Raw genomic sequence first — 12,327 nt, forward strand, 5'->3', positions numbered from 1 at the left:
AGAGTGTAGAATGTAGACTACAGAGTATATAATAATAAACATAGATTACAGAATTTAGAAGATTATGGAATATAGAATGTAAAATATAAAATATAGAAAAGTATAGAATATGGAATATAGAATATACAATATTGACCAATATGGAACGTAGAATATAGAATATAATATGTAAAATGTACAATATAGTAGAATACAGAATATAGTGTACAGAATCTAGAATGTGGAAGTATATACAATATGGAATACAGAAAATATAGAATTTAGAATATAGAAAATAGAATAGAGAATACAGACTACAGAAGAATATAGATTATATAATATAGAAGAATATAGAAAATAGAATGTAGAATATATAATCTGGAATACAGAATATAGATTGTAGAGTGCAGAATATAGAATATAGAACACAGAATATACAAGAGAGAAGAATAAAGAATATTGAATAATTTAGAATATAGAATGTAGACTGTAGAATATAGACTGTAGAATTTATTATACAAAATATAGAATAAAGTATATAGAATATAGAAGAATATAGATTATAGAATATAGAAAAATATAGTATATACAATGTAGAATATAGAATGTGGAATATAGAATACACAAGAATATAGTACATAGAAGAATACAGAATACAGAACATAGAACACAGAATAAAAAAGAATATAGAATATAGAGGAATAGATAATATAGAATATAGAAGAATTTAGAATATAGAAGAATATAAAATACAGGAAACTGAAGAATGCAGAATATGGAAGAATATAGAATTAGAATATTGAATACAGAAGAATATAGAATATACGTTATAGAAGAATATAGACAATAGAAGACTATACAATACAGAATATAGAATTTAGAACATAGAATATAAAATATAAAATAAAGATATAGAATATAGAAGAATACAGATTATAGAAGATGAGGGAATATAGAATGTAGAACACAAAATACAGAATATAGAATACGGAATATAGAGGAATATAGCATATAGAATACAGAGTATAGAATATGGAACATAGAATATAGCATACAGAAAAATATAGTATATACAAAAATTTAGAAGATAGAACATTGAATATACAATATAGAATACATGGCATGGAATATAGTACATAGAATATAGAAAAATATAGAAGTAGAATATAAAAGAATATAGAATATAGAAGAATATAGAATTAAGATGCAGAATATAGAATACTAAACATAAAATGTAGAATATAGAATATGGAATAGAGAATATAGAAAAATACAGAATAGAGAAGAGTATAGAATATAAAATTTAGACTACAGAATATAGTACAGAAGATTATGGAGTATAGAAGAATATAGAATATGGAATATAGAAGAATATAGAACGTAGAGTGTAGAATATGGAATATAGAATACAGAAAAATATAGTACATAGAGAAATATAGGATATTCAACATAGAACATGGAACATCAAATATAGAATACAGAGGATGGAACATAGAATATAGAAAAATATAGAATATAGAAGAACATAGAATATACAATTCAGAATGTAGAATATAGAATACAGAATATAGAAGAATTTAGAATACAGAATGTAGAATATAGAGTATGGAATATGGAATATAGAAGAATATAGTATATAGAGAACTCTAGAATATAGAACTTAGAAGAGAATACAGAACATAGAAGAATATAGATTATAGAAGAATATGGAATATATGAGAATATAGAATATACATTATAGAAGAATACAGAGTATTGGAATATGGAATATAGAATATACAAGAACATAGAAAATAGATTACAGAGGAATATAGAATATAGAGTTTAGAAGGTAGGATATAGAATAAGGAATATAGAACTCAGAATATAGAATACAGAAGTATACAAACCCAGTGCCGTAGAGTCGATTCCGACTCATAGCAACCCTATAGGACAGAGTAGAACTGCCCCATAGAGTTTCCAAGGAGCGCCTGGCATAGAACTTAGAAAAATTTAGAATATAGAAGAAAACGGAATATAGAATGCAGAATGTAGAACATAGAATATGGAATACAGAATAGAGAAGAATAAAGACTATAGAAGAATTTAGAATGTAGAATGCAGACTGTAGAATAGAAAATAAAGAATATAGAATATGGACTATGGAATATAGAATACAGAAGTATATAGTATATAGAAAAATATAGAATACAGAATATAGAACATAGAACACCAAATATGGAATATAGAATACAGAGTATGGAATATAGAAAAATACAGAATAAAGAAGAATATAGAACATAGAATAATATAGAAAAGAGAATATAGAATATAGAAAAATATAAAAAAATATAGTAGATAGTAAAAAGAAGAATGTAGAATATACAATAACATGGAATATAGAATATAGAAGAATGTAGAATACAGAATATGGAATATAGAGTATAGAAGAATACATCATATAGAAAAATATACAACATAGGACATAGAATATAGAATATAAAAGAATATATATACTGAATATAGAAGAACATAGAAGAAGGATATAGAATATAGAAGGTTATAGAATACAGAAGATTATTGAATATAGAAGAATATAGAATATACATTATTGGAAAATATACAATACAGAGCATAGAATAAAGAATGTAGAGGAATATAGAGTATAGGAGAATTTCAAATATAGAATACAGGAGAATATAGAATATAGAAGAATATAGAATGTAGACTATTGATGAATATGGTATATAGAATATAGAACATATGATATACAATATACAATGTAGAAGAAAGTAGAATATAGATAATGCTTTGCTGTAGAATATAGAATATAGAAGATAAAACACAGAATATAGAATATTGATGAATATGGTATAAAGAATATAGAATAAAGGATATAGAATATACAATATAGAAGAATATAGAATGTAGAAGAATACAGATTATAGAATATTGAAGAATACAGAATATTGAATACAGAATGTAGAATATAGAACATACATTATTGAAGAATATAGAAGAACATAGATACAGAATGTAGGAGAATATAGAATAAAAATATAGAATATAGAAGAATAGAGAATACAGGGGAATATAGAAGATAGAACATAGAAGAAAATAGAATAGTGATGAATATGGTATATAGAATATAGGATATAGAATACACAATATAGAATTATATAGAATATAGAATGTAGGAGAATATAGAATAAAGAATTTAGAATGCAGAATATATAATATAGAAGAATATGGAATATAAAATTTAGAATGTAAAATAATATAGTATATAGAAGGATAGAGAATATAGATTATAGAAGAATATAGAATATACAGTTTAGAAAGTAGAACATGGAATACAGAATAGAGAAGAATAAAGAATATACAAGAATTTAAAATATAGAATGTAGACCATAGAATACAGAATATAGAATATACAAGAATATATAGAAAAATATAGAATACACAGAGCAGAACGTAATCCATAGAATGTAGAAAACAGAACATAGAATATAGAAGAATACAGAATATAGGATATTGATGAAAATGCAATATAGAATATAGAAGAATATACTATATAGAAGAATATAGAATATAGAACATTGATGAATATGACATGTAGAATATAATCTATAAAATGTACACTATAGAAGAATATAGAATGTAAAATATAGGATATAGAATATGGAATGTAGAATATAGAAGAGCATAGAACAAAGATGAAAATGGAATATAGAATGGAAGATACAAAATATAGAATATAGAAAATAAAAGTACATCGATTATAGAATATAGAAGAATACAGAATGTAGAATATAGTATATAGAACAAAGAACATAGAATACAGAATATAGAAGAATACAGATTATGGAACATAGAAGAATATAGAATATATAAATATAGAAGAATAAACTACATAGAATATTGATGAATATAAAACAAGATATAAAATATGGAAAATAAAAGAACACAGAATAAAGAATATAGAATGTAGAAGTATATTGATTATAGAATACACAAGAATATAAATTATTGAATACAGAAGAATATAGAATGTAGAATATAGGAAATAGAATATAAGAGAATAAAAAATACAGAATATAGAGAAACATAGTATATAGAACATAGAACAAAGAGAATATAGAATGTAGAATACAGAATATAGAATATAGAGTACAGAATATAGAAGATAGAATATAGAATGTTGAATGTAGAATATAGAATACGAAATATAAAAAAACAGAATATAGATAAATACAGAATATAGAAAAGTATAGAGTAGAGAATGTAGAGGAATACAGAATATAAAAAATCAAATATAGAATATAGAACATACAAAGTAGAGTATAGAATATAGAAGAATATAGACTACAGATTATAGAAAATAGATTATAGGATACTGAAGAATATGGTATATAGAATATAGAAGAATATAGAATGTAGACTATAGAATATGGAATACAGACTATAGAAGAATACAGTATATAGTAGAATATAGAATATAAAATATAGAACACAGAATATCAAATATAGAATAGAGTATGGAATATAGAATATAGAAGAATACAGAATAGAGATGAACATAGAATATAGATTTTAGAATGTAGAATATAGAAGAATTTAGAATATAGAATGTTGAATGTAGAATATGGAATATGGAATAAATAATATAGAATACAGAAGAATATGATATATAGAAGAATATAGAACATAGAAGATAGAATACAGAATATAAAAGAATATAGATTATAGGAGAATGTAGAACACAGAATACAGAAGAATATAGAACATCGAAGAATATAGAATATTGATGAATACAGTATATTGAATATAGAATACAGGATATAGGACATACAATATAGAAGAAAATAGGATATAGAAAGTAGAAGAATATAGATTAAAGAATATAGAAGAATATAGAATGTAGAGCATAGAATATAGAATATAGAAGAACATAGAATATACAAGAATACAGAATATAGAGTTTAGAATGTACAGTACAGAATATACAGTTCAGAATATAGAATAAATATAGAGTATAGAAAAATTTAGAATATAGAATAATACAGAATATAGAATACAGAACACAGAATATAAATGAGAGAGGAATAAAGAATATAGAAGAATTTAGAATATAGAATGCAGACTATAGATTGCGCAATACAGAATACGGAATGTAGTATATGGAATAAAGAATATAAAATAAAGAAGAATATAGTATATAGAAAATATAGAATACTGACAAATATGGAATATAGAATATAATGTGTAAAATGTGAAATAGAAGAACATAGAATATAGAATACAGAATATGGAATGTAGAGGTATATAGATTATACAATACAGAAGCATATAGAATAGAGAATACAGAGCATACAACAGAGAATATAGAATTCAGAAGAATATAGATTATAGAATATAGAAGTATATAGAATACAGAAAATTTAGAATATAGAATGTAGAGTGAGAATATAGAAAACATTAGAATATACAATGAAGAATGTAGAATATAGCATATAGAAGAATAAAGATTATAGAATATAGAATGCACAAAGCAGAATATAGAGTACAGAATATAGAATGTAGAATATAGATGAGTATAGAATTAGAATATAGAATTTAGAACAAAAAATATAGAATATAAAAAATATACAAGAATTTAGAATATAGAATGCAGACTGTAGAATACAGAATATAGAAGAATGTAGATTATAGAATGTAGAATATAAAATATAGAAGAATATGCAATATAGAATATAGAAGAATATAGAATGTAGAATATAGAATTTGGAAGATAAATTATAGAATATAGAAGAATATAGTATAGAGAAGGATATAAAATATGGACGAATATAAAATATAGAACAATATAGAATAGAGAATGTACATTATAAAAGAATATAGACTACAGAATATAGAAGATAATAGAATGTAGAATATAGAAGATGACAGAACATAGAAAATAGATTATAGAAGAATACAGAATAGTGATGAATATGGTATATAGAATATAGGATATGGAATATACAATATAGAATAAAGAATGTAGAATACAGATTATAGAATACAGAGGAATATAGAAAATAGAACGTAGTATGGAGAATGTAGAATATGTAATACAGAATATAGAAGAAAATAGAATATAGAGTTTAGCATGTAGAATATAAAATAAAGAATATAGAATTCAGAATATAGAATATAGAGGGATATAGAATACAGAAAAATGTAGAATACAGAATGTAGAATATGAACACACAATATAGAAGAATACAGAATATAATATGTAAAACATAGAAAATAGAACACAGTATTTAGAATATAGAATATTGAATATAGAAGATACAGATTATAGAACATAGAAGAATATAGAATGAAGAAAGTAGAATATAGAAGAATATAGAATATGGTATATAGAAGAATATAGAATACAGAATATGGACTAAGAAATATAGAATATTGAATAGAGTACATAGAAGAATATAGAATACAGAATATTGACGAATATTGAATATAGAAGAATATAGATTTAGAACACAGAAGAATATACAGTATAGAGAACAGAATATAGAATGTAGAATTTAGAACGTAGAAGATGGGATATAGAAGAATACAGAATATAGGATATCGACAAAAATGGAATACAGAATATGGAATACAGATTACAGAAGAATGTCTTACATACAAAAATATAGAATATCGATAAAAATGGAATATAGAATATAATATATAAAATGTACAACATAGAAGAACGTAGAATGTTGTATATACTATACAGTATATACAACACAGAACATAGACTGTAGAAGTACATAGATTATAGCATATAGAAGTATACAGAAAATAGAATTTAGAATATAGAACACAGAATAGAGAATATAGAATACAGAAGAATATAGATTTTAGAATATAGAAGAATGTAGAATGTAAAATATAGGATACAGAATATAGAAGAATATAGAATATAGAAAAATTTAGAATATAGAATGTAGAGTGGAGAATATAGAATATAGAAGAATGTAGAATATAGAAAACAGAATTTAGAATGTAAAATGTAGTATATAGAATATACAATATAGAATAAAGAATATAGAACAGAATGTGGATTATAGAATATAGAAGAATATAGAGTACAGAACATAGAACATGGATCATAGAAGAAAGAAAACAGAAAATATAGATTATAGAACATCGATGAAAATGGAATAAAAAATATACAATATACAAGAATATAGAATATAGAGTTTAGAGGTATTTTTTTATATTATAGAATATCAAGGAATATAGAATATTGAATGCACAATGAAGAATATAGAATATAGAAAAATATAGATTATAGAATACAGGGTGATATAGAATGTAGAATATACAATATAGAAGAATATAGAATACAGAATGAAGAATGTAGAATATAGGATATAGAATACAGAGTCTGGAACACACAACATAGAATATAGAATATGGAATATAAGATATAAAATATACAAAATAAAAGAATACAGAATATAGAATGTAGAAGTATATTGATTATAGAATATAGAAGAATATAGATTCTAGAATAGAGTGTAGAATGTAGAGTATACAATATAGAATACAGAATATAGAAAAATACAGAACATAGAAGAATATAGTATATAGAAGAATATAGAATATACAGTTAGAACATAGAAGACAGAATATAGAAGAATGTAGAATACAGAATGTGGAATATAGAGCACAGAATATAAGATACAGAATATAGAAGAGTATAGATTACAGAAGAATATAGAGTATAAACGATCGTATAGAATAATGTAGAATATAGTATATAAAATAGAGAAGAATAAAGAACATAGAAGAATATAGAATGTAGACTGTTGAATATAAAATATAGTATATAGAATATTTAATATAGAATACAGAATAATACAGATTATACAATATAAAATCGTGGAATATAGAGAACAGAACATAGAATATAGATTATAGAATATAGAACACAAAAGATAAAAGAATATAGAACATAAATATTGGCTATTCACGAAAATGGAATATACAATATAAGATATAAAATAATCAGTATAGAAGAATATAAAATATACAATGTAGTAGATTATAAAATATATAACATAGAATGTAGAATACACAACATAGAATATAGAAGAATATAGATTGAGGAATACAGAATTTAGAATATAGAAGAATATAGATTACAGAATATAGAACGTAGAGTATAGAATATGGAATACAGTTTAAGAAATATGAATTATAGGATGTAGAAGAATATAGTATATAGAAGAATATAGAATACAGAATTATGACATATATGGAATACAAAATAAAATATATAAAATGTAGAATGTTCTATAGAATACAGAACACAGAATACAGAATGGAGAAATACATAGATTATAGAATATAGAAGAATTTAGAATGTAGAAGGGAATACAGAAGAATATAGATTATAGAATATAAGAGAATACAGAATAGAGAGTGTAGAATGTAGAACACAGAACACAGAATATAGCATACAGAAGAATATAGAATATAGAAAATTTCTGAATATATAATGTTGAGTGTAGAATATAGAGTATAGAATACAGAATATAGAAGAATGTAGAATATAGAAAAATATAGAATATAGAATGCATAATATGGAATATACAATACAGAATATAGAATAATATAGTATAGAAAATAGAAGAATATAGAATGTAGTATATAGAATATCAAAGAATATAGAATTTAGAATATAGAATGTAGCATATAGAATATACAAGAATATAGATTAAATAATATCAAAAATATAGAATGTAGAATATAGAAGAATATAGAATACAGAATATGGGATATAGAATATTGAAGAATATAGTATATAGAAGAATATAGAATATAGAACAGAACACAGAAGATAGAATATAGAATATAAAAGAAAATAGAATATAGAATAATGTAGAAAATAAAATCTAGAATATAGAAGGATATAGACTATAGAGAAATATAGAATACAGAGGAATATAGTGTATAGAATATAGAATACAAAATATAGAATAAAGAAAATAGAAGAATATAAAATATAGAAGAATATGGGATATAGAATATACATTATAGAAGAATATAGAATATAGAAGATTATAGTATACAGAATATAGAAGAATATAGAATGTAGAATGTGGAATATAGAATACAGAAAACAGAATATAGAATGTAGGATCAAGAATCTAGATACTAGAATATAGCATATAGTAGAATATAGAACATAGAATATAGAAGAGTATAGAATATAGAATTTACAAAGTAGAATGTGGAATGTAGAATACAAAATATAGAATGTATAGAAGAAATTAGAATATAGAATGTAGAATATACAAATTAGAGAAATACAGATTATAGAATATGGAAGAATATAAATATAGAACATAGATTATAGAAAAATATAGAATATAGAAGAATACAGAACGTAGAATATAGAATACTGAAGAATATATTATATAGAAGAAAATAGAATATAAAAGAATATAGATATTGAATACAGAATTGTACAGAATATGGAATATAGAGTATAGAATGTAGAAAAATATAGAATACTGAATATAAAGGACTATACAATATAGAAAATTATAGAATATAAAAGATATAGAATATACATTATAGGAGAATATACAATACAGAATGTAGAAGAACATAGCATATAAAATATAGAATGTGGAATATAGCATATAGAGGAATATAGACTACAGAATGTAGAAGATAAAATATAGAAGAATATGGTATATAGAATATACAATATAGAAGAATATAGATTATAAGATTATTGAAGAATGTAGAATGTAGATTATAGAATATAAAAGAATATAGATTATAGAACACAGAATATAGAGTTTACCATGTTGAATATAGAATAAAAAATATAGAATACAGAATGTAGAATATGGAATATAGAAGAATGTAGAATGTGGAACACAAAACATATAATACAGAATAGAGAAGAATAAAGAATATAGAAGAATTTAGAATATATAATACAGACTGTAGAATATAGATAATAGAATATAAAAGAGCATAGAATATAGAGCACAGAACATACAATATAGAATACAGAACATAGAAGTTAGAAAATAGAATATAGAAGAATATAGAATATAGGATATTCACAAAAATGGAATATAGAGCATGGAATATAAGTCATAAAATATACAATATAGAGGAATATAAAGAATATAGAATGTAGAATATAGAATATAGAAGAATATAGATTAAAGAAAAAAGAATATAGAATATTAAATATAGTAGAATATAGAATGTAGAATATGGAATATACAATATAGTATATAGAAGAATATGGAATATTGACAAATATAGAATTTAAGATATAAAATACACAATTTAGAAGAATAAAAATAGAATACAGAATACAGACTGTAGAAGTATATAGATTATAGAATATAGAAGAATATAGAGTATACAACATAGAAGGTAGAATAAGGAATATAGAACAAAGAACAGAGAATTTAGAATATAGAAGAATATGCAATATAGATTATGGAATACAGAATATACAAGAATATAGTATATAAAAGAATATAGACCACATGACATAAAACATAGAATATTGATTATAAAGTATAAAATGTAGAATATAGAAGAATAAAAAATACAGAAGAATATAGAATATAGAATAGACTATAGAAGGATACAGAAAATAGATGTAGAATATGGAATATAGAATACAGAATATAGAAGTACATAGAATATAGCAGAATAGGCAGTATAGAAGAACATAGAATAGAGGAGAATATAGAAGGCAATAGAATACAGGACACAAAAGAATATAGAAAACAGAAGAAAATATAATATCAAATATAGAAGACAATAGAAGATAGTAGATAGAAGACACAAGATGATAGGAGACAGATTGAACACAGAACACAGTACAAAGAATACCAAATATAGAAGAATATAGACTATACAGCACAGAATATTTAATATAGAAGAATATTAAATACAGAATTTAGAATGTAGACTATAGAAGAATATAGAGTACAGAATATAGAAGATAGAATATTGAAGAATACGGAATAAAGAATACAGAATGTAGGATACAGAATATATAATAATATAGAGTATAGAATATAGAACATAGAATATAGAAGAATGTAAAATATAGAATGTAGAATATTAATAAAGAATATAGAATGATATAGAATAAAGGAGAATATAGAACATAAAATCTAGAATATAAAATATATAAGAATGTAGATTATAGCATATAGAAGAATGTAGAATGTGGAATACAGAATATATGTACAGTATATAGAAAATAGAAGAATATAGAATATATAACATAGAATGTAGAATATAAAATATATTTTAGAATACAGATTTTAGAATATAGAATACAGAATAAAGAATGTAGAATATAGACTGCAGAGTATAGAATATAGAATACAGAAGAATATAGAAAATGGAATAAAGAATATGGAATATAGATATAGAAGAATATAATATATAGAAGAATATTGAATATAGAATATGGAATGTGGGATGTAGAATATAGAGGAAAAAAGAATATAGAGGTATATAGAATATAGAAGAATATAGAATATAGAAGAGTATAGAATATAGGAGGATATAGAATATACAAGGATATGGAATATAGAATAATATAGGATACATGATATAGAATAAAGCAGAATATAGACTACAGAATGTAGAATGTATAGAAAAATGTAGATTTTTGAAGAATATAGAATTTAGAATGTAGAGTATAAAATATAAAGACTATAGTATTTAGAATGTAGAATATAAAATAAGAGGAATACAGAATATAGAATACAGAATGTGAACTGAAGAATATAGAATGTAGAATATAGAAGAATATAGATTATAGCACATAGAGGCATACAGAATATGGCATGTAGAGTGTGGAATATAGTATACACAATGTGGAAGAATATAAAATATAAAAAATAGAAGTGTACAGAATATAGAATGTACAATATTGGATATAAAATATGGAATGTAGAATATATAAAATAGGACAGTATAGTTTATATAATATGGAATATAGAGTACAGAATATAGAATAAAGAACGTAGAGGATAGAAGATAGAATACAGAAGAGTATAGAATATAGAATATTGATGAATATAGAATATAAGACATAAAATATACAATATAGAAGAATATAGAATATAGAAATATATAGATTATAGAATATAGATAAATATAGAATGTAGAATATAGAAGAATATAAAATATAGAATGTAAAAATAGAACATGGAATATAGAATATGGAACATAGAAGAACATAGTATTTAGAAGAATATAGAATATTGATGAATATGGCAAAAAGAATATAAGACATAAAATATACAATATAGAAGAATATAGAAT

This window comes from Loxodonta africana, unplaced genomic scaffold (genome assembly GCF_030014295.1).
Source record: "Loxodonta africana isolate mLoxAfr1 unplaced genomic scaffold, mLoxAfr1.hap2 scaffold_98, whole genome shotgun sequence".
Taxonomy (NCBI): domain Eukaryota; kingdom Metazoa; phylum Chordata; class Mammalia; order Proboscidea; family Elephantidae; genus Loxodonta; species Loxodonta africana.